The sequence below is a fragment of the Symphalangus syndactylus genome, chromosome 19, assembly GCF_028878055.3.
Source record: "Symphalangus syndactylus isolate Jambi chromosome 19, NHGRI_mSymSyn1-v2.1_pri, whole genome shotgun sequence".
Lineage (NCBI taxonomy): Eukaryota > Metazoa > Chordata > Mammalia > Primates > Hylobatidae > Symphalangus > Symphalangus syndactylus.
The window spans coordinates 63307629-63319832 of record NC_072434.2 but is presented as its reverse complement, the minus strand read 5'-3'; positions in this window follow the sequence as shown (position 1 = coordinate 63319832).

The window sequence follows — 12204 nt, the reverse complement described above, 5'->3', positions numbered from 1 at the left end:
ATTAAATAGAATAATAATCTATCACTTCTCAGCCTTTTGGCTAAGATCAAGCATAAATAAAATAACCCATATAGTACTTAGTGCATGCCTTGTAAATATTAAGGGCTCCATTAATGGTGACAATTATTACTAACAACTTGGTCTTTACTGTCCATGTTGGTGACACACTCCTTGATTGGATGGCACATAGTATGACAGTTCCTGTTCCTATCATTTTATAGTTTTGAAATTGATAAGAAAAACAGGATTTTTTTGGTTGAGGGGATGTAGTCTCTTCCCTTGTTTTGAAAACTGCATTAAAGTAGAACTATCTGTACACACTGGAAGGTAGTTAGCACATGAGGGTATATCAGAGAAATAATGATAGCAATGATGATGATAATAATTCTTTCTGTCACTTTCTGAGATCCTACTATGTTCCAGGTACTGTCCCAGGTTTGTTTTGTTTTGTTTTGTTTTTTTGAGACAGAGTCTTGTTCTGTCACCCAGGCTGAAGTGCAGTGGCACGTTCTCTGCTCACTGCAAACTTTGCCTCCCAGGTTCAAGCAATTGTCCTGTCTCAGCCTTCCAAGTAGCTGGGATTACCGCACCCGTCATCACACCCAGCTAATCTTTGTATTTTTAATAGAGACAGGGTTTCACCATGTTGGCCAGGCTGATCTTGAACTCCTGAACTCGTGATTGGCCCACCTTGGCCTCCTAAAGTACTGGGATTAAAGGCATGAGCCACTGCACCTGGCCTGTCCCAGGAATTTTGTGTACTTTATCTTACTTCAGTCCAGCAACAGTCTATTAGGATTATGCTATTGTTTTCATTTACAGATGAGGAAACAGGTTTGGAGATTTTTAGTCACTTGCTCTCGGACAGCTTATGAGAACAGCCAGTATTCCAAACTGTTGTCTGAGTTGGTTGTAGACTTGATAATCTACTTAAAGATAGGAACCTGCCTTGATTATCAATATTGTCTCTTCAAGTATTTATGGAAAGAATGAGAGAGTAAGTGAATGAATGAATGAATCAATGACAATGAAGGTAAAGGTGCAGAAAATGTTTAGAGCATTAGCAATGAGATTTCTGACCTGCTATTAGATCAAAAACAAAAACACACAGAAAAACTTTCCAAGCAAAGTTGTGATATTCAGGAGAAGCAAAGTGGATAATTTGAAATTGTTCAATTTTGAAACTGCCTTTACTAAAAGATGTTGCTTTCTCCTTCTCCCTCGAATTGGCATACTTTCCTAAGGGCTTACTTATTATTGCAGCTAATTTCTCAATATTAATGTGTTCATAGGGAACTTTTGGGCAGTCTAGGAATAAGCATGTTTAAGGGGTTTTTGGTGGTGAGGAGGAGATTGCAATTTCCGGTAATTTTCTACTTACGCTGTTCTTTCCGTAGGCTTTTGGATGAGTCATAGCTTTGTCCAAGAAACCAACTGCCATTTGCAACCCTGCTTTGTCAATGAAAACTATTGTAGTAAAACTGTCAAAACTATCCTCAACTGAGAAGTTGTGTAACATTTTACTTTTTTGATATTGTTTCTGTTATAGGGTCCTCCATGTTTCTTGTCTTTGGTAGTGGTTTTCGTTTATTTTTCTTTGCTTTTTCTTAGCTAATAAGATTTATTCAAGTAGAATATTCACACCACTCTTACATAAACCAACTTTCTTTCCTCCTTTTAGCTTATTCCTTGTGAAGCCACTCTCTTTGTGCCAGTTTAATGAGTTTGGGGAGGAGTTTTAGTTCTTTTTAAACCTGTGTACATTCTAGAGGTCTCCAGAGAGTAAAATAAGACTCCTGATTATAGCTATAAACATTGGTTTAAGTGCAGACCTCATGATGGAGGACAAAGGGAGATTTTTCTATGTCTCTGTGATTTCAAAGGATCCATCTCTGTACTTTTCAGGATAGAAAAAGCCCCTAAACACCAGAAAATCAACAAATACACATTTTTTTCAGCCTGAATATTCACTAGAGTAAAGTGACATCCAGGCAAAACACATCCCAAAACACAAAGCTCTTGTGTTGGAATTGTACCAGTGGTCATTTTCCTTTCAGCAATCTCAAATGCCCCCAGCCCTGAGCAAAGAGCCCCTGTGCAGAAGGGTTGAAATTGCTTCCCAGCGGTGGCCACAGCAGGGACATCAATCCTCATCTGTTCCTCACCACTGAACTTTCCACTGAACACTAGAAACAAGCAACACACTCTCCAACCCCAGTGGGACCTGGCTTTGGGGAGTAAGATTGAATGGCTATTAGAAAGGGTGAGGGGTATAACCTACCACTCCGTGCAGTGAGAACACAGTAATGAAATAACGCAGAATCACAGAAGGGTAGACCTAGAAGGCTCCTTAGACATTATCTCGGCCAATGTCTTCATTTTACAGGTGAAGAAACTGAGGTCCAAAGAGGTTAACTGACTTATCCTAGGTCATATTGTAAATTGTTGTTCTAGGTCCCCTTTAAATAAAATTATTTTTTTCAAGGTTTCTAAGAGTTCAGAGTCCACAGTCCATCAGCAATTATAGTTTGAAATGCTTCCTTTTGGAACTCATTCATTCTGCAGTATTTAATGGGAACCGATAGTGAACATGTTCTATATAGTTTATGTGATTTTAAAAAGGAAAAGAGATTTCTACACTTAAATATCTTAAAATTCAATTGGGGGTTTCATAATTTAAATAGCAAGGGGAAGATCAAATGCTCAATTTAAGTATATAAATGCTATATGTAAAGTAAATTTGATTGAACTAGTTTCTTCAGCTTTATCTTAGAGGTTTAAACTTACAGCCATGTATTCGTATTAATATATGGAGAGCTGACTGGGCACAGTGGCTCACAACTGTAATCCCAGCACTTTGAGAGGCTGAGGTGGGAGGATCACTTTAGCTTGGGAGCTCGAGACCAGCCTAGGCAACATAGTGAAACTCCATCTCCACAAAAAAATTTAAAAATTAGCCTGGTCTAGTGGCACACATCTGTGGTCCTAGCTACCCAGGAGGCTGAAGTGGAAGGATCACTTGAGCCCAGGAGGTTGAGGTTGCAGTGAGCTGAGATTGTGCCACTGCACTCCAGCCTAGGTAACAGAGTGAGACTCTATCTCAAAAAAAAAAAAATACACACACACACACACACACACACACATATCCACATATATATATATATGTATACATGTGTGCATGTGTGTGTATATATATGTATATGCACACACACAAACATATGGAGAGAGAGAGAGCGCTATTACTTTGCTAGAGATTGTAAACTAAAAGTGCTAAATAAGAATTTATACCTTGTGATCTGTACTCTTCCCATATACTACCAAGGTCTTCTGGGCGTTTCAGCAGCCATGTGCATCAGTTGAGAATACGCTTATGATCTATGAAAACAAAATTTGAATCTTGGCTCTTTGAAGCACAGTTTCCTTTCTTGATCCTGGTTTCCTCATCTCTAATATAAATAATATAAAGTGGTCAGATCAGCTGGGTATGGTGGCTCATGCCTGTAATGTCAGCACTTTGGGAAGCTGAGACAGGCAGATCACTTGAGGTCAGGAGTTCGAGATCAGCCTGGCCAACATGGTGAAACCCCATCTCTACTAAAAATAAAATAAAAAAAAATTTAGCCAGGCATGGTGGTGCACACCTGTAGTCCCAGCTACTTGGGAAGCTGAAGCAGGAGAATCACTTGAACCCATGAAATGGAGGTTGCAGTGAGCTGAGATCACACTACTGCACTCCAGCCTGGGCAACAGAGCAAGACTCATCTCGAAAAAAAAAAATATATATATATATATTAAAGTGGTCAGATCGGATGATATTTACATTCTCTACTAATTTCCCCTTCTATGTTTCCTTGATTAATGAGTGACCAAAAATGAAATCCAAAACACTTCAGATGTTCTAGCAGATTTACATCTGGATCTGACAAAAGTCCTGATGCATCTCAATAGTTTTAAATTGTTTTTCATTTTCTTGAGTGGCAAAATACTAATACCACTGAAAATTTTATATGAGATCCTTTCACTAGAAAAATTGATTTTAGGGCTATGCACTGTTTAGCTTTTTGACAGATTTGGGTTAATCATTAATTCCATTGGGTAGAACAATATTCTAGTATCAGAAGAATCAAACTCAAGTTATACAGGCACAATTTTAATAGATGTAACACCTTGACAATTCTTCTCTAACTGATGCTCTGTTTTTGTCTACCCATCAAAATAATTGGCAGAGGTAAATAAGCACTCATTGTCCACGTGAACTTTTCCACGTCTGTGGCTACAAAGTTGTTTCTAAGTGTACAGTAGCATTAACAACCACTGAAATCCCTGAGTCAACAATGGTCATTTAAAAAGCTCTTGTGACTTAAGAACTTGTATTCACAGGTGCCAGGTATCTGAATGTCTCTGAGATACATTTGACAGTCTTTGCCAATGCAGCTTTAGCCAGTAATAATAGCTAACCCTTAGCGAGTACTAACTATGAACCAGGAACTTTACTAAATGTTTTGCATATATGATCTTATTTAATACTCCCAATAATCTTATGAGGTAGGTACTATTATATCGTAGTTTATTTATTTATTTTTGAGAAAAGTCTCATTCTGTCATCCAGGCTGCAACCTCTGCCTCTTGGGTTCAAGCGATTCTCGTGCCTCAGCCTTCCAAGTAGCTGGAATTACAGGTGCTACCACTATGCCTGGCTGATTTTTATGATCTTTAGTAGAGACAAAGTTTCGCCATGTTGGCCAGGCTGGTCTTGAACTCCTGACCTCAAGTGATCTGCCTACCTTTCTTTCTAAAGTGCTGGGATTACAGGTGTGAGCCACGGCACCTGGCCAGAGGTAGGTACTATTATTATCCCCATTATGCAGATTTAAAAAACCTGAAGATTAGAAGATTAAGTAGTTTGCTTAAAACACATCTAGAAAACAGTGAAGCTGAGATTTGAAACCATTGTTTGACCCCACAGGCAAGCACCGATCACTATACAGTATTGCCTCCCTGCCTGCAGTCTAGAAAACTGAGATTATTTTTTAAGTTGCTTTGAGTAAATGCATTTTATGTAGTAGGATGATGAGTGTGTAGAGTAAGTAGGTATGTGATGGTAATAGGGGTTGAAGGTGAGAGGAATTGTTAATATTTATCGACTTTAGCAAATTGTATTTAATTAAAATCTGACTATGATATTTGGCGAGTGCATATTATGCTGGTCTGCAGTATCACTGGGAGAAGGGATGTGGGTAAAAGGCTTAGTATCCATCATTCCTTCAGAACCTTCACTTGCAGACACAAGTGTGCATCATCCAACCCAGGTCTGCACAGTGAGACCAGAAGCCATTTCATTATTTAAATTTCTGATCTGCAGTGTTATATGAAATACTGTTAAGAATTCTGTGCTTTAAATTCTGTGGAATATCAACACACCTCCAAGCCTAAATCTAAAGTGATGGTGCCTAATAATTTATATGACCGCATTCCCCCCCTCTCAATGTTGTTAAAAATAATGAAATAGAGAACCTGCACTCTCTGAGAATGTAACAGGCCAATTTATGATTCTAATTCTCTGTTTGGTCATCTGAAATATACTATTTTAGCAGCTTTATGCCTTTAACAGGTATTTCTTAAAAGCAATTCCTACTTGGATTACGGTTCCATAATGTCTTGGCTTGAAAGAGAAAATGTGTCCTTCAAACAAGTTTATTTCGTTCAGGGCTACTTCTGTATGTGAATTCCTCCGTGGTGACTACCCAGGGTTTTCTGTTATCATCTTCTCAGGGTTCAATTCATTACCCCTGTTCATCATTCAATTTGTTGGGCTTTGAGCACCCGAATAATTGAAAGCTATGCAAGTATTATAAATTATATTGTCCACGTTCATAATCCCCATTTTAGAGTTTATAGCTTCACTGTAAAAATTCACTGTGTTGGAACCTTACATACAAGGTCCTATATTGAAAACAAATTAATTTATAAATACGTTTTTTTTTCTTCTCCAAACTCTATTTTATCAAGTCTTACATTTTTCAGTGATGGTTTTTATGGCTTTTACTGCCACAGGAAGACCAATGGAAAGAATGTTTTACATATTCATTTGTTCATTCTTTTTTGCAACAAATATTTATTGAATGACTATTATTCTTTTGACAATGTGAGACTGGGGCTAGGTCAGCCTATTCTCTTTGAAAAGAATGAGAGGGAGTGCTGGCTTCCTTAAGCCAGCTTTAAGCTCTTTTTCTTTAAAGCCCATTAAGTTGGGACCTCCACCTTCTGAAGCCTTCCAAAATCAAAACAAACAAACACAATGGAAAAGCATATTATCAGCAGCTCCACCTTTATAGTCCCTGCCTCTTGGCTCTTCCTGGTCCACCCAGGGCCACGGCGACTGGAAGATTCTCCAGCCTCCTGGGAGCAGGTAATCCAATTCTTGGCTCTGTATATGAATATTGGAATACATTTCTCAATGAGAATAACAAAACTATGCTTTCAAAGTTAAAAAAGAAAAGAAAGGAAGCGAGCATGCGGGTGAGGTTTAAGGGACACCCATGACACCCATGCTAGTAAGTGCCTGAACTGGACCAAGCCTTGTGGATGCAAATCTGGTGAGGTTTTTCGCTTTGTCAGTGCTGCCTCACTATTGATAGATTGATTGATGGATTGGCTATACCACAATGTAAATAGCTCTACTGTTTTTTTTCCTAATTATAAGACCCCTACTGACCATTCTGGTAAAAGTTGAAACAATGGATGAAGGCATCAAGTTGAAGAAAGCAAAATTCGCCTGCAAATGAATGTGTTCAACATGAATTTAACAAGTATTTATGGAGTATGTATTCTGTACCACTCAGGCTGGATAAATAGTGGTGAATGATACCGATGTGGTTCCTGCCCTCATTTGGTATAAAGTTGGTGAAAGACACAAATAATTAATAAGAATGCAAGCAAATAAGTATATCTAACACTTTCTTTCTTTCTTTTTTTGAGACAGGGTCATGCTCTATCACCCGGGCTGGAGTGTAGTGGCGTGATCATGGCTCATTGCAGCCTCAACATCCTGGGCTAAAGCGATCCTACCACCACAGCCTCCCAAGTAGCTGGAACTACAGGTACATGACACCATACCTGGCTAATTTTTTATTTTTTGTAGAGACAGGGTCTCACTATGTTGCCTAGGCTGGCCTCCAACTCTTGGGCTTAAGCAATCCTGCTATGGCCTCCCAAAGTGTTGGGATTACAGGTGTGAGCCACCATGCCCAGCCTATAAAATACTTTTATGAAGACCAAAAACAGAGAATCATGATGAAAAATCAACAGGGGAAGAACTGCTTAAGTCAAGTTGTCAGAGATGACCTTTCTCAGAAAATGGCATTTGTGGGAAAGCCTTCCAGACTAGTGTCTGTGTATATGTATATACATTTTTATTTTTTACATAAAGATCATATATGCACATTGTTTTGCAACTTGCTTTTTTAATACAAAATATGAATGTAAGTCTTCCATTTAAACAAGTCCAGATTGAGAGTATTCTATTGTATGAGTATATTATAATTTTACAAAATCAATTTCTGTTGATGAATATCTATTTTATTGCTTTCATATGCATTGTTGAGATGGATGCCCTTTCATATATCCCTTGGGGGCATATTTACTGTTATTTCTTAGCATAAAGACATGGAAATGGAATTTCTGAGTCAAAGGGTATGCACACTCTAGAAGTTTTGATACATGTTATCAAAATACCATATGGAAACGTGTATTAATTTCTACTCACTGCAACGTAATGTTCAAGTGGGAGGTAGAATAGAAGAATGATTTCAGAGACTGGGCTTTGGAGTGAGATTATCTGGGTGTAAATCTCAGGTCCAGCTGTGTGACTTTGGACAAGTTAAATTACCTCCCACTGTTTCCGTTTCTTCATCTAGAATGTGGGCATAACAACTTATGGGGTTGTTGTGAAGATTAAACAAGATAGCCCACATTAAGCATTTAACACAGTACACGGCATATATTAAATACTCATTGATTATCAGGTATTACTGTTAGTTACCCAATGCCCTTGTCAATTCTGGGTATTGTAATTGTAATTTTTCTAATTTTTTACTTTTTTTTTTTTGAGACAGGGTCTCACTCTGTTGCCCAGGCTGGAGTGCAGTGACACAATCTTAGCTCACTGCAGCCTCAATCTCCCAGGCTCAAGCAATTATCTCACCTCAGCCTCCCAAGCAGCTGGGACTACAGGCACCTGCCACCATGCTTGGCTGATTTTTGTATTTTCTGTAGAGACAGGGTTTCACCATGTTGCTGGTCTCGATCTCCTGGGCTCAAGTGACCCACTCACCATGGCCTCCCCCAAGGTGCTGGGATTACAGGTGTGAGCCACTGCACCCAGCCAATTTTTAACATTTTTAAGTTATAAAAATAATGCATGCTTACAGTAAAGAGGGTCTCAAACCACATCAAAGGATATAAAATGAAAAGCCTCCTAATTGCTCCTTCATCTGCAATTCCACTCCCTGGAGATAACCACTTAAAACTTCCTAAATTGCCACTATTACTCGAAAATAAATGCCTGCAACGGCTATTCCTGATTGATCAATTTTAGACAAAATCTCTAGACGGGTCACTATGAAAGAAGAGGAATTTACTTCCCCTCCCCTCTATGTCCACCTGATTTTTGTCAGTTTATTTTCCAGTTCATCAAAAAAATATAATATTTCAAATCGAGTGTCTATGTTGTTAGAAACCTAATCAAAGAACATTTACACTTCCCTTTTCATGTCGACTTCATAAAATCCACTAAATTAAATACTTCAATGGGACATCTAGCAATGGTGACTTTGTAGTCATACTGCACCTACTCATCCTGGTTTGTTTGGGACCGTCCTGGTTTACATTTTTTGTCCCAGTGAAACTTTTATTAGCGTTCCTTGTCACTTTCAAAACTATGTTATGTGGATAAGTTATGGGGTCACCTAATTTATAAAAAGAATGGAGGAGAGCCTTCCTCAGGATGAGACTGTTGGCAGAAGGGGACCTCTGGTGGCTTCCTGACCACTCTAGCTCTATTCATATAATTACTCAGTGGCTAAAGAGTACATTTCTTTTGCTTTCAAAGTTCTCGTATCGCTTTTCGTGGGCTTCCGTATTTGCAGTTTATGTCCCTTTGCTGTGTTTGATATAAAGGGCGCCCCTCATGTCTGTGCACAGTTCTATTCAAGGCAGTGTTTTATTTAATTTTGAAACAATAAAAAGAAGAATCAAATTAGGATATTTATACCATGGTAGATTAGCTACTATCTTGTTAATATTCTTTTCTTAGTTCTTTAAAAACTACTTCGGATTTATAGAAAGGTAAAGAGAGTAACAATACAGATACTCCTTAACTTACAATGGTGTCACATGCCCATAAACCCATTGTAAGACGAAAATACTAAGTAAAAAATGCATTTAGTACCCCAGTAAACCCATGGTAAAGTTAAAAAACGTCAAACTATTGTAAGCTGGGGACTGTGTGTAATTAGAAATTTCATGTTTTCAGCATCCAGCTCAGAAAGTAAAACATTACCAATGCAGCTGGCTTCTGCAGTGTCCCATGTTCCTGTAAACCTTTGCATGACTGCAATATTCTTTCCTTACCCGACTAACCACATGGTTAAAAGTACTTTAGTGCTTTTTATTCCAATGCATTAAAAATATAGTTATGATGTATAGCATATGACTCAATAGATAGTATTTGTTTTATGCTTTAAAACTTTATGTAAATGATATGCAATTTTTTTCTCAATATCTCTGGGAGGGTCATCTATGATGGCTTGTGTAGTTGATACTTTTTCAGTATTCTACGACATTTCTTATATGAATACATCACTTGTAATCCATTATCTCTTTTCACACTTACAAACTATGCTGCTATGAACAGTCTTGACACTAAGTGTAAAAACAAATTACCATTAAATGGCTGCACCAATTTACACTCTCACCAGCTGTGAATAAGAGGTATTATATTGCTGTAAAACTATTAAACTCAGGAAACTAGACAACCAACTAATATTTATTGAGCATCTATTCATACCTTTTCTAGGCACTGAAGACAGATACAGACAAATCTAAGGGAGTCCCTGCCATCTGACTTGGGGTAATGGAATGTATACACACATGAAATTTCTTACTGATGCATACATTTATCATATAACTACTACACACCAGAAACTGTCATAGGCAGTAGAAATATCAGTAATTAAGATACAATTCCTATTCTCAAAGCTAACAGACTAAGGTTAGCAAGTGCTTCCATTGTTCGAAGGAAGGTAACATTATTTCCAACTGGGTTGAAGATTGGGAGGTAAAGTGAGGAGGCAAGTTTTCACCAGAAAGATTAGAATAAAGGTAGAAAACAATTGAAGGACATTCCAGAAAATGTGAGTGACTTGTGTATTCCCTTTGCCACTCTTCCTTTTGTACCTTCTGTACAATGGTGAATATATACCACATTGATGAATTTGCCAGTTACTAAGGAAGACAACTCAGAAATGAAAATATTTCATAAACATAAATAGATGGCTTGATTACATAAGGACATTTTATTGTTATTGGTAACATCCAATATCTGAGACTAAATATATATTTAAGTAAAAATGCTTTTTATTATTCTAAATGCACTTTAGAAAATTCCAGCTTTCTATATATAGACTTTTGTTTGCTAGAGAACAAGAATTGTTATAAGAAGATAAAAAAGCTACTTAATTTTTATGGGACTTCTGCATAAATCTTATATCTATAACATGATCTAGTGACATAAATTTTAGCAGGTTGTTTCTGTTTCACCTGCTGTGGAACCAGTGCTGTCCTACAGCAATATCCAGGAGTGGAATTGAGCTATTTGCTGGTGTCATAAATAAGAAAGGATGTCATGGCTGTTTTCATTTGACTGAGCAGTAATGGAGTTAATTATACTTTCCGTCTCTTTGTTTTTGATCTGTGTTTCCAAAGTCATCTAAGCTTTTGGGAGTCCTCATATTTTAACTCTTACCTCGTCTAATTGGATTTCATAGCCTTTGAAATTTCACAGCTATCGATTATTATTCTCCTTAAATTTTCACCTTTCATTTGTAACTGTGCAGGTTGTTTCACAATAATTCTTCTTCAAAGGAACATGGAAATTGACAACATTATTTTGTACTTGATATGTAATGGGGGGCATTTTTATATAAACTATCTGTGAAGAAGGAAGAATTTTAGCCCAGTTTTCTAGGTGAGACAAACACAGGAAAGGTGAGGTGAGTTTTGAAGTGTAACCTAGCAGTCTAACAAAAGAGTCAGGAATGGCTTTAAAATTATCTTTCATATTTCTGCTGGGATTATGCACCATTGCTGAAATGCAAAAGGGGTTCCAGAATTTTGCTGCCAGGCCATTATTTATTGATTAACTTGAGATGACACAAATAAATAAAAACACATATGCATATAAACATTTGGAGCCATCAGATTAATTTTTCATCTCTATTGATATTATTATTTAAGTCTGTGACTATATAATCTGAAATACTCAGATTATTAGTTAAAAAGAATAATTTAGCTTTAATTAATTATCTTAATTTTATATATGTAAATATTCTCTTATTTATGTGGGAACTAAGCTCCTAAAGAAGAAAATTAAGGAAAAAAATTATTTGTATGTCTTTTTATAACAACAAATATTACAATAGTTGGAAATAAGATTTTCTATTTTTTTTTATCAATTACTGGACAGTTTGGATAGCAGAGACAGAAAGAGCAGTATATTATTCTCACACACACATATACATATACATACACATAATACACATTAAAAATAATAGAAGAAATTTACCAATATTATGGTTTAATTTGATTTAAAATTTGATTTGGCTTTTTAAGAGATAGAACTCTTTCTTTGTAATGTTCCCTTGGTAATGAACAGCTTCACACAAAAGTTTTCTGATCCGTAATAGCTCTTGTAGGTTGGAATTTGTTTTCAAAGGTGATTTAAATAATTCCCAAGCTGCTTATTTTATTCAAACTAAAAATACTTGAGAAATCCTGAATACAATTGTTTCATTTCATCTTTTGTCTCCTGAACAATGACTTTTTACCATAAATCATACTATTACTACGATTGCCACCTTTTTTATGAGAATCTGCAAGTCTTTTTTTAATCACACAAAGAAATAGGTTAAATACAGAAGCAGTACA